The 12,579-nt window shown below is 37.1% G+C and overlaps 1 protein-coding gene across 50 annotated transcripts in view; it reads right to left on the minus strand.

Annotated features, from left to right (window-relative positions):
* MAGI1 (membrane associated guanylate kinase, WW and PDZ domain containing 1) overlaps positions 1–12,579 on the minus strand; it is a 672,392-nt gene that overhangs the window by 250,048 nt on the left and 409,765 nt on the right. The gene's annotated exons all lie outside the window — the stretch shown is intronic.

The raw sequence follows: 12,579 nt of genomic DNA on the forward strand, positions 1-12,579 counted from the left end.
TCTTTAGCATATTTGAGTTAATGTATTATATATATTGCAATTAGTGACTAGCACAATAATACTACATTGCTGAGTATATTTAAGGTGGTGCACGCCTGTAATCCCAGCACTTTGGGAGGCTGAGGCGGGCGGATCACAAGGTCAAGATATCGAGACCATCCTGGTCAACATGGTGAAACCCCGTCTCTACTAAAGATACAAAAAATTAGCTGGGCATGGTGGCACGTGCCTGTAATCCCAGCTACTCAGGAGGCTGAGGCAGGAGAATTGCCTGAACCCAGGATGCGGAGGTTGCAGTGAGCCGAGATCGCGCCATTGCACTCCAGCCTGGGTAACAAGAGCAAAACTCCGTCTCAATAAATAAATAAATAAAAGCATTAATTAAATTGCAACCATTAAAACCAAGTCCTAACTTTTGTTGTAGCATGGTTTTTCAGTTTTTTAAAATTTCTGGAGACTTCAAAACCACAAGAAGTGATCTCTCAACACCTAAGAGTTCAAGGTCTTAAGGAGCAAGCCACATCCACTGGACTACATTATCTTGGGATTGGGTCTGGGAGTTTGCTTAATGTGTTTATTGTTCCCCTAATACAAGAAAGAATTTTTCTTTCTTTTTAAAGAAAAAATAGACTTAAATAGGTTAAGTGAAGTCTCATGCCTAGATCACACAGATACATGTTTCGAGTCTTCCTGGGAAAGAGATCCTACTGCCTTTTGTTGGGGGAAGGGGGCTCTACTTTGGTATTTATTTCTCTTTTTGTATCACACTGATTCTCTGGTCTCAAGACCGAGCTCAGTACCCCTCCTTGTACATCATATAGTCCTGGCGTCATCCCAAAAGAGTTCATCAAATTCTACTGTAAATGCCTCTTGTCTTCCCACTACACAGGAAGCTCCCTAAGGGCAGGAAATTTATCCAGTTTACCTCTAAATGCTGAACACCTTCTCACAGTGGTTGTCAATATACATTTGGTCAATGGGCAGAGAAGTAGATTAATGGAGAATGATTGAACAGATGCATCAATTGATTGACAGATGAAAAAAAAAAGAGTCACTACTCAATAAGATCAAATTCTACTACTATCTCCATCCTAAAATGAACTGAATTAAGAATGGAAAGATCTTGTAATCAGATTAGATTAGGTTTCTGATAATCAAATATCCATTGGATATTACCCCCAGTGAAGCAAGGCACCATCTCACCATATTTGTAAAGCATGGTTGAGACATTTGCCTCCAAAACAAATGGCAATTTGATTCTCCCTATTTTTCAGGTTTTACATCTAGCTGAGTATCTGCTACTAAAACATTGCATAAGGCCACGCAATCAGTCATGAAGGGCACTATTCACACAGATTACAAACTGAATATCGCCCCCCTGGAGTTGTGTACTGTGGTGGCTCTGATGGGATCTGAGACTAGGATATAATTATGTTACAGAAGAGAGAATACAAAATGACACCCCTTCCCCCAAGAAAAAGAATCTGTTTAATTACTTATTCTTTTTCCTATTTTTTTGTTTTTATATTTTTTAGAAGTATAAATAATAGGCAGTATGAGCACTGACTTAGAATGAAACTTCTAGAATGGCACAGCACAGCTCCACCTTAGTTGTGCTATCTTTAGTAAGCTGTTTAACCTCCTGAGCTTCAGTTTCCTTGAATATGGAGAATAAAAGCACCTATATCATAGGATCACTATGAGGGTCAAATGAGTTATAACACTATTATAAAATAAAACCTAGCACATGGCAAGTATTCAACATATGTTAATGATAATAGTAATTATTAAAATGAATAATTTTAGGCTCATCTAGAATCCAATTAGCAGATACTCAGGATCCATTTAAAATTATTCTTCCTAACTTATTGTCTTCATGTATTTATGTATCTATATATGTAACTATACAGATGTACTAATAACACCATTGTTTCTTTCCTCACACTTTGCATATATATACATATGATGTATAGTATACTGTGTATATATACATATAGTATATGTATAGTATATATACTATGGTACACACTTGCCACATATAGTATACATTCTATGTATACTATACTATATACTACATACTATGGTATATATACTATAGTATATAGTCTATAACATACATACACCATATACTGTATACATATACTGTATATACTATACATATACTATATACAGTATATGTATTTAGTACTTACCCTCCTTAAGCTTCTCTCTTTAACTGAAGCAACTGAATCTGGGTCTGAAGACCAGCTTGGTCCACAGGAATCATCCCATTGCATCTCACACCTATCATATACAGTAAATATACTCTGCATACTGTATATACATATATACTCTATATGTATACAGTATATACATAGTATACTGTTTATACTATATATACTACACATACATATTTATATATGTATATATACTATATATACAATACTTACTATGTATAGTATACATGTATATGTACTATATATAGAACACATAGAATACTGTATATACATATATACTATATACTATATAGACACATATACTAAATATGTGTATATGTGTACTATATATGTATATATTATAGTATATATACATATATACACATATATGCTATATTTATATATACAATGTATAGTAAATATTTCTATACTATATACGTGTATAAATATATACATATACAGTCTGAGGAAAGAAACAGTGGTGGCTATCAGTGGGAGTTCTAGTAACTAACCTGACTGACTGAGTTGTAGTCCTATTCAACAATTGTAAGCCAAGTCACTTAACTTTATTAGCCTCAGTACCCTCATCAGTGAAGATACTAGTAGTAAGTACGTCCTTTATAAGATCTCTACAAGCATTCAATGGGAAACTATAATTAAAACACTTAGCATAAACTTGGTATTCTGTAAGTGCTAGATTCTTGTTGTAATATATGCACAACATCTTCCAGGCTAGTCTCTCTATACTTTAATGAACACAATCTATCACAGTAGAAAGAAAATCTCAATTCTAGGCTAAAAACACTGATATAAATGAGGGGAAAGAGACACAAAAACATAACATATATGAATGTTATGTTTTTGTCTCTCTCTTTCTTCCAAACTATAATTTGTTGATTTTTTTGGGGGGGAGGGGGGTATAGGTTGATTTTCCTTTTTTGGAAAATATCAAATTTACAAAATGGTGCAAGAATAAGAATAATACAAATAACACCATATACACTTTACTCAGACTTGCTGGTTATTAATGTTTTAATCTACTAGCTTGTCATTTTCTCTCTCTCCCTCTTCCCATACATAATATATTTTTAATCATTCATTATGCTTTGTAGCCATTTGAGCATACGTTGCATCATTTGTCATGACCATTTACCCCTAAATATATTAGCATATATTTCCTAAAAATAGGGATGTGTCATTGGTTAATTTTAAATGCAATAGAAAAATATGTCATGGATTCTTTTAAAAGTCTACTTTATTCATATTGTAGTGAAAATAAGACAAGTGACATTTTCTTGTTTAAATTTAAGGTTTAAATTCTCGGCAGCTCATTCCCCAACACAAACTAGATAGGGCAATCAGAACACAATTGGTGAAATATCCTTACTTGGCGCACAGAAGAAATGCACACAATCCACTATAGAAGCCAGAAATTTCACTTATGTATACTGAACACATTTGGTACAAGGAAATGTATTTTTAAATACATTATAATCTCATTCTCTTGATTCAAATGATTGTTGGGAAACTATCCTTTTCTTAAAATAAATAATACGTGGTAAGGATACTGTGAAAACCTTCATGTACGTTCATAAATCATCATGGAAATTGCTTTATAATTGCAACAAATCTTGATGAAAAATGTCAGCTAAAATTATAAAGCAATTAAATAAATTAACATGACTGCCAAATAGATATATTAGTATCTTACACTCAGCCAAAGACTAATCCATATGTTAAGAGAAGACTCTTTTTTTAAATTTAATGTTAATTTGAAAAAAATGGTCTTTAAGGTGATGGCAGGCAGTAAAACAAACCAAGAGTTTGGACTCTGGAGGTGGTTAGATTAGGTTTGAATCTGAGTTCCACCACTATTAAACTGTGCCTCCTTAGAAATGCCACTACCTAAGCTCTCCACAACTCAACTGCTGCACTTGTACTACAGAATACAGAATACAGAACTGATAACACTATGTCGTGCAGGGTTCAGAGATGGTTAAAAGAGACAAATCTTGTGACTCACTTTGCACAGTGCCTGGTGCATACAGTAAGCGCTCAATTAATGATAGATGTTATTATTAAGTGCTGAGGTCTGGTCTAACATGTTTTCATAAGAAAATTATAAATTGTCACACTCTAATTGAATTTAATCTGAAATTCCTATGGCTTTCCCTTTTTCTACACCCCGAAAACCTTAGAACAAGGAACACCAGCCAAACCACATTTATTTAAATTGATTAACAGACACATATAAATCAAGTCCAGTGTTATGAGCTTTTACGTTTGTAATTTTTTACCCATTTTTTTCTCCAATAGGACTCTATCCACTCAGCAACTATACAATGGCAATTAAGGTTAACAACATATAATAAGAAATACAAAGAAACAGAACATTGAGGAATTAGCTGATGCTGAGAATAGGCAGAAAATGTGCTGTTTCAAGCATGACTATTATTGGCTAAATCATCCAATTATTAATCTTCACTATATTCTTGCCTGGCATCTAGCATTGGGTTTTTATCCTCAACAAATGCTGGTATGCTCAACAAATTCTGTGAAGTCAGTTTTTCAAAACTTAGCTTGTTTTAAAAAAAAGAAAAAAGAATCTTCATATAAATAAGGCCTCAAAGCCTGAAGAGATGTTGAAAAGAGTGCTTGGGAAGTCATGCTAGAAAGGGAAGGGAAAGGGGTAAGGGAGAAAAGATCAATCTTAACAGAGGGTGTATGAAGTGTCAAGCTCATGGTTGGGTGCTTCCATATATCCTGTAAACATCAGTAAAGATAATGAGGAAATGGAGTCTCAGAAAGCATGAGTAACCTGCCCAAGCCAACAAAACTAGTAAGTAGTAGAGCCTGCCAGCCTCTCAGGTCCACCACAGCTGAAAGCCCATCACATCTGAATGTTCTAGACTCAACAAGTCAAGCACTAATGATACGCAGAGGGAGGGCATGAGTCTAAAGTGCACTATGCTGAATGGGCTCTGAAAGGTGGCCTGAAGGTACTGGAATGGCCTTTCCGTGGGTTTCTTTTCCATTACATACACCGTTGTGCTAAAGTAAACTGATAGTACAAATGGTCATAAAATGCAGTGGTTTAAGATAAACCACTTTGTGATCTATCAGACTGAAATCAACCTAGCTCTGTAAGTATATGTACTTGAGCCTCTCTAAATTGCATTTTATTCATTGGAAAATGGATATAATAATAGCTTACACTTGAAAAGATTAACAGGATTAAAGAAAATAATGTAAGTAATGTGTTTAACAGAGTTCCTGACACATTGGGCACACTCAATAAACACAACTTGGTTTTTAAAAAACTGTTAATTTTTAAATTAGAAAGCATAAAGTCAGGTGAGTTACTCAGCCTCTCTGCTCCACCTTTAACTCATATGTAATGACAGCAATAACTACCACTAGCATCATGTACAACTAACCAAATAATACTTGTAAAGTACTTAGGCTCTCTACTGACAAAGAGTTATGAATGCCAGCTGCTCTGTCTAGTGCAGAATTTAGAATTTCAGAGCTGATCTTAAAACTTTAAAGAAATCAGTCTAGATAAGCTCTAAGGAGAAGCATTGATAAAATATATAAGATGAAAAACAGAGATAAAAAGAAGAGCCAGCTACTCTGGAAGCTGAGGTGGGAGGATCACTTGGGCCCAGGAGTTGGAGGCTGTACTGAGCTATGATCATGCCACTGTTCTCCAGCCTGGGAAACAGTGAGACTGTGTCTCCAAAAAAATAATAAAATAAAATAAAAGAAAGAAAGAAAAAGAAAAAGCGAGAAAGAAAAGGGTAAGTAAGGTAGAGTATCAACAGAAGTAACTGACATGGACTAGAATAAACAATGGCTTGTAATAAATGCCATGACAATTCATCAATCACAATGTCAGTTTTATTACTAACAAAAGCTACAATGGAGAAAATGGCTTTAGATCTTTGTTAACAAAGGGATTGTTAATAAATCACCCCCCAAATTAAGAGAAGACTTTTTTAAAATTTAATATGTTAATTTGAAAACATGATCTTTTAACTTACCAAACCCATTCCTCAGCAAATCTCAAAACCATGGTATTCCCAGTAAGACCCGCCTGAATAAGGCTTCCAGCAGGGATGGACAGTGAATGGCATGCTTCCCTGGAATCAGACAGAGCCCCCAGGAGAACAGGAATTGTCACCATCAGGAAAGTCCAAGTCTTTCTCATCAAGTCACTCACAGAAAAACTCACTTCTTCCCTGGCAGGAGGTAAATACAGATTCCACAGTTCAATGCTCCTGAAAGGGCAATGCAGAAATGCAAAGTGGTGCTCAGCTCTGGGTTGTCACAAACAAGGGGAACGCTGCTGTCATTTATCAGGAGGGTTCCAAGGATGTTCCAAGTTCCTCAACGAATAAAACTCCAGAATTAACAAAGAACCTTCCTGCTTCCCTCACCACCTTCCAGTGCTCCATCAGAGTCCCATGAATGAAAATGTGTTTACAGTTATCTGATCCCATACTCTAGCTCCAAATCACATCTAAACAAAAAGTACTGTTTTCTAAACCCATGATTTTTAAATCTGGCACAAAACTCCTTGCCTGGACTATTATCTTACTTCGTGAAACATGAATCATAGCTCACCTCATACATGGTGAAATAGAAGACTATGTATAAGCAGTGATACCCTTGACAGTAACAACCTTGACATGGGCAATCTTGTGTTTAAAGTGATTTCTACGTTCATAGTTTGTGCTAAACATTATGAAGAGAATAAAAACAAATCAAAAGCATAATAATTCATTGCTACCCATGAATACCCTCTGTTAGAAGATTCTCTTTCACAGGGTATTTTGGACAGAACCACATTTAAAGTCACAAACATATCATGGACAAAGGAAACCTTCACCACAGTAAGAAACATTCACTTCTTTGTTCTAATGATTGGCTTCTTAAAGGAAGGCCAATAGCAAACCAATGCACAGCAAATAAGTTTTGATGAAAAAGGACAGGTGTAAGCAGTCAAGGGGTGGGTCAGGAGGTGAGAGGATTGTGATTTGGCTTGTCCCCATATCACAGACAATCCAGGGGAACATGGGAAAATACAGGCATGCTGGGTAGGACGGAAGGGGAGATAAAGAGTGGAAAACTGATCAACATAAAGGTTGTTCACATTATAAACAACAATCATCCGTGGTTACATAGATAAGAGGTAGAGAGTTCAGAACCTTAAGAGTCTGTGTGCTTTAGTTGAAGCCAAAGTTAGAGATAACATGATAGAGAGAGAGAAAGGGACAGAGAGATATCATAACAGAGTATCCAGTACACAGTGGGTGTCCAAAAGTCAGAGAGCTATTGTTATTGTTACTAGTCATAATTTTGCCACAAGCTAGACTTTGTAAAGGCTAAAGCAATCCTTTTAGACAGCCCTTCGTTTAGATAGAGGACGAGGGCAGAGAAATAACAATAAAGAGAATGTTTCCAGTGACCTTTACCTCTTTATCTGATCAGTCCTATGATGCTTGCAGAACTCTCTTGTTCATGAATTATGACCGGAAGCATTCCACCAGTGTCCAACACAACCTGAACACAGGTATGCACAATCCAGGAGACAAACTATTTTCCAACATCCAGTTCATTATTCTGGACACTTGCTGACAAATAGGTCTACTTCATGTTATTAGCTCTAATTGTCAAAAGTCATAGAAGTGTTTGATTTTAGGCAAGCCACACTAAAAACAACTACACTTAGGAGAAAACAGTAAGTTCAAATAGAACTAATGGTAATTTACGGCCCCATTTAAAATAGTAAACAATATTAGCAGATGCTAAAATGCCCATTTGAATATGGCAACCATATAAATAAAGAATAGGATCACCTGTGTTTACCACATCAAATTTAAATTGCCTTGTAGATCAAATGCATGTAATCCCTCCGTAAAGTCCTTTAAGTCAATGATCAATACCTCTTAGATGGGTTACAATGGTCTCGGTATTGGGAAGAGCCTTGATGAACAGTGTTAAGCTGCCGAACAAAACTGACTTATCCTTTCCTCTTTTAGGTGAGCTTTGCTTGAAAAGAAAGATGAGTGTTGAGCCCAGAGAAGCCAGGAGGAATGGGAGGGGCATTGTTCAGCATTCCAGAGAGCCAGCACTACTAGATGAGTTGTATCTCGTTTTGACAGCAGCAGCATAGTAAATGACAAGCGTTGTCAGGTAATGCATTTATCTTCATGGGAAAAGCAGCCATACCAAAGCAAAAATCTCAGATGTTGTCACATCAGCTAGGACAAGAAGTCATAAAACAGGAAGGCTATCAATGCAGGGGGTATGGTGATATCTAGACTACAATTAGGAGGAGCTGTGAACGGCACTCCAGCTCCAAGCTCATGGGAGCTTTGACATTTTTCTTGTGTGTTTCGATTACTGGCCACGTAATTAGTGAAGCCCTTATCAGTCATCTATGACCCTTCTTGGGGCTCAAGACTCTGACCTCCCTTTTATTTGGAAAGCCTTATGGTCAAAGCAATTCTGCTGTTTCTCTCAAATGCTAAGTAAGAAAGAAAAAAATAAAAGAAGAAAAATAAAGAACATCTTTTTCCATTTCTTCCTGGGAGAAATTTGTTCATTTGTTCATTCATTCAACAAATATTTATCCTATAGTCCAGGCACCAAGCTAGGAGTGGCCTGGTCACTGAGTTAGAGATGCTGCCTGACTCATGAAACTTAGAATCTAATTAGGACAGGCAGACACGCAGCAGGCACTACAATCAGGCACAAAACAGGCATGAAGGAGGTCACGGAGTGGGGCTTGGGCAGTGCAGAGGAGGGCAACAGGCCCAATCTGGGGAGGAGGTGGCATCTAGCTAACACTTAAAAAGAAGACTATGGCTGGGCGTGGTGGCTCACACCTATAATCCCAGCACTTTGGGAGAATGAGGCGGGTGGATCACGAGGTCAAGAGATCGAGACCATCCTGGTCAACAAGGTGAAACCCCGTCTCTACTAAAAATACAAAAATGTAGCTGGGCATGGTGGTGCACACCTGTAGTCCCAGCTACTTGGGAGGCTGAGGCAGGAGAATTGCCTGAACCCAGGAGGCGGAGGTTGCAGTGAGCCGAGATCGCGCCATTGCACTCCAGCCTGGGTAACAAGAGTGAAACTCCTCCGTCTCAAAAAAAAAAAAGACGACTGTTAACTGGTCAGCCAGACAGGTAGGGAAATGGGAGAAAATAATATGTACTCATTTATAAGAAGACACAAAGTGTTTGTGGAAGATGAAGTTTGTAGGGTTGAAGTGCAGAGCAGGAGGCGTTGGGAATGTGAACAAAACTGGAGGGGGGAAAAGGCAGAAATATTAGCAGATGGTTCTGAGGAATAAGGGAAGTGGGCATGTTTACAGGCGTTGCAAACCCATTTATTGTGGTTTCCCATAGATACATAAAGGAAAGACTGAACAGAAAATGATAAACCTAGATATCCTAAGATAACCAGGTAATGATTTTTTTGTATCTGAACAATCATTATTAAAATCCTATTGTACATACCAGTGAATTACTTGAACATCAGAGGGAATATCCTTATTTTTAAGATATTGTGCCTTATATTGCTTCCAACCCCAAGACATAAAAATGTCATTATTTTAAAGAGCTAGAGATTTAAATTCAGTCATCAGAAAATTTGTTTTCTTTTACTCTCAATAGTCTGTTTGTATATTACTCTAATCTGGCTATTACTAATAACACCCAACTTGGGAGTTAGAGAGAACTGGTTTAACCCTGACCATGCAACTTGCTGTGTGACCTTAAACAAACTATTAACCTCTCTGAGCCTCTGTTTCCTTTAAAGAAACTCACTTTAGTGGGTTGCTATATGTATCTGATAAGACAATGGTTGAGTCCACACGACTGTTTCCATTTTACTGAAGAGTCAACAAGATTCAGAGAGATTATGTGACTTGTGCCAGGCCAGGCAGCCAGCAGAGCAGCCCTCAGACTTCACAGCAGGCCCCTGAACTCGTTCTGCATCTGGATCTCTTTTCTATTGGGGTTTTCCTAGTGTTGATTTTCAGTGGTAAATATAATTAAATTTCAAATTTCAAAATGCCCTTTCTTCTTACTGTAGAAATGACGAAAGTTAGTGAATAAAAAAAATAAAAGAGTGGAGAAAAATAATAACTGTAACAAAAATAGCACTGGATGAACACTGCATATCGGTAAATTGTATGGTATGTGAATTATATCTCAACAATACCATTACAAATTTTAAAAAGTAAAATAGCAGCAGATGAGGAGTGAGTAATACAACATTTCAAATGGTACAATTTTAAGAAAGTTCGAGTAATACAACATTTCAAATGGTACAATTTTGAGAAAGTTCGATATTGGTGTTTCATCTTTTGACCGGTAAAACAGGGGTGCTATTACCTGCATTTCCTTTGCCAAAGAATTAAGATAAACTGAATCCTAAGTGGTAAAGTGTGCTATGATGCACGTACAGCTCCACTACATTATGGCAACACTAAAAATAACCTGAGAATGAAGGAGCTTTATTTCTTCATTTCCAATGACCCATGAGCCTCCTAAAATGTACAGGGAAAGAAGACCACCCCCACGGCAAGCACCTGTTCATGAGGTCATCTCTTCTCAAAATACCGAAGTCACTGAAATGTCAATGGCAGGAAGTTCTGGAACTTACAGATTACACGAGCCCATTTCTCTGCAGCACAGTTACATCATCATCAAGAGAAGCCATTTCCCAAATCCACAGCTTCCTAATCCATTAGCACAACAAGCCGGTGGAGAGCTTGGCTTTCCCAGTCATATGGGCCAAAGAATCAAAATAAACACAAACGTGGCCAGAGTAACTCAAGTCGAAAGAATCCCAAGTCAGCCCCAGTCCACTCATGTTCAAAGGCACGCACGCTACACCAGACTCCAAAACAGAACTCCTCTGAATTTCCTTCCCATTTTATGAAGGAAATGTAAAATGAATTGTTACCTGTTTTCCCTTTTAGTAGGAACACCATTTCTGCTTTCAAAACTCCTAATTTACTGGTTTCACAGCCGTAAAACATCAATGCCAAGTGCTTTATACAAGCAAAAACAAACATGATTTTCCACTGTATGTAAAAGACAGAGGTCGGTTTTGCCCCAATTCCTACATAGTGGTAGCTTAAAATCAAGCCATTTAGCTCACAATCAGGTCCAATAAATCAGTGGAAAAAATGGGAGAGCATGCCAAAAATGTAACCATGGTAACACCACAGATGCGTCAAGAAATGGTGTGCTCATTTGCTTCATCCCCATTTCTTAAATTGGAATCTAAGTAGGGGAAAAATTACACAGAGAACAATCATGATTCTGCAATTACTGACTTCTGCAAAGTTGTATTGAACCTGCTATACTATAACTTCAGAGGCAGCTATGGGGCAGCTATGAAAACAGCCCTAGATTACTTAAGAGTTAAAAAGACAAGATCTGCCACTTACTGGTTACTGAACCTCCCTGTGACTTTGTTTCTTCATCTGTAAAATGGGTATTAAAGACCCCCAACTTCAAAGGGTTACTATAGAAGGAGGGTCCTTCAATGTGGAAGAGGCAGGGCAATGGTGAACTCAGGAGACTCAAAGCCCTGATCATCTCTGGACTTGATTTTATTGGCTTACAGCATTATCTCAGTTTCTTGATTTATAAAAATAGAATAGTAACCCCTGCCCCACATATGGGATTAACATTAGGAATTAATTATTAAGCCAGAATATAAGAAATTATAATTAGGTTATTACTAGGATTACAGTTTACAACTTCAATGCTAAAAAACTAAAAGAACTGAGGACCACAAGTTCACATTAACATGTCATCACAACCTCCTCTCAATCAAATGCAGCTTAGCCACTCCAGGGACAGAGGCAACCTTGGGGCCCTGTCCCAAGTTGCTCATAGAAAACCTCTTTTCCTCTCAGAGCCTGTTTAATCAGCGAGTAAAATGGAGAGCCAGGGGCTATTCTAGAATCCAATCTCTGGGGGTTATCATCCAGAACTACAGTCTAAGTCCTTGTAAATCTACAGAATGCTTTAGATTAGTTCTGTTTATTCTGTTAAGTAGTATCAGGAAACAATAGCACTCCAGCATATCATTTGCAAGGTTTTTTTTTTAATTAATTTTTTTAAAGAAAACCATTTATAGCAAACAAATCATAGAAATAAGCAGGGTACCATATACATTAAATTATTCCTCCTTTCTTTTGCTGCTTTAAAAAATGGTATTTCTAAGAAAATAAATTTCAAACTTTGAAGGACTGGGTAGTAGAGAAGAGAAAGAAAAATTCTAAGTAATAAAACCAGAATCATTCCTTCCTCGTTTTTTAAAAGAAGTTAAACAACCAGGAACACAGTGTGCC

Source organism: Callithrix jacchus, chromosome 15 (assembly GCF_049354715.1).
Source record: "Callithrix jacchus isolate 240 chromosome 15, calJac240_pri, whole genome shotgun sequence".
Taxonomy (NCBI): Eukaryota; Metazoa; Chordata; class Mammalia; order Primates; family Cebidae; genus Callithrix; species Callithrix jacchus.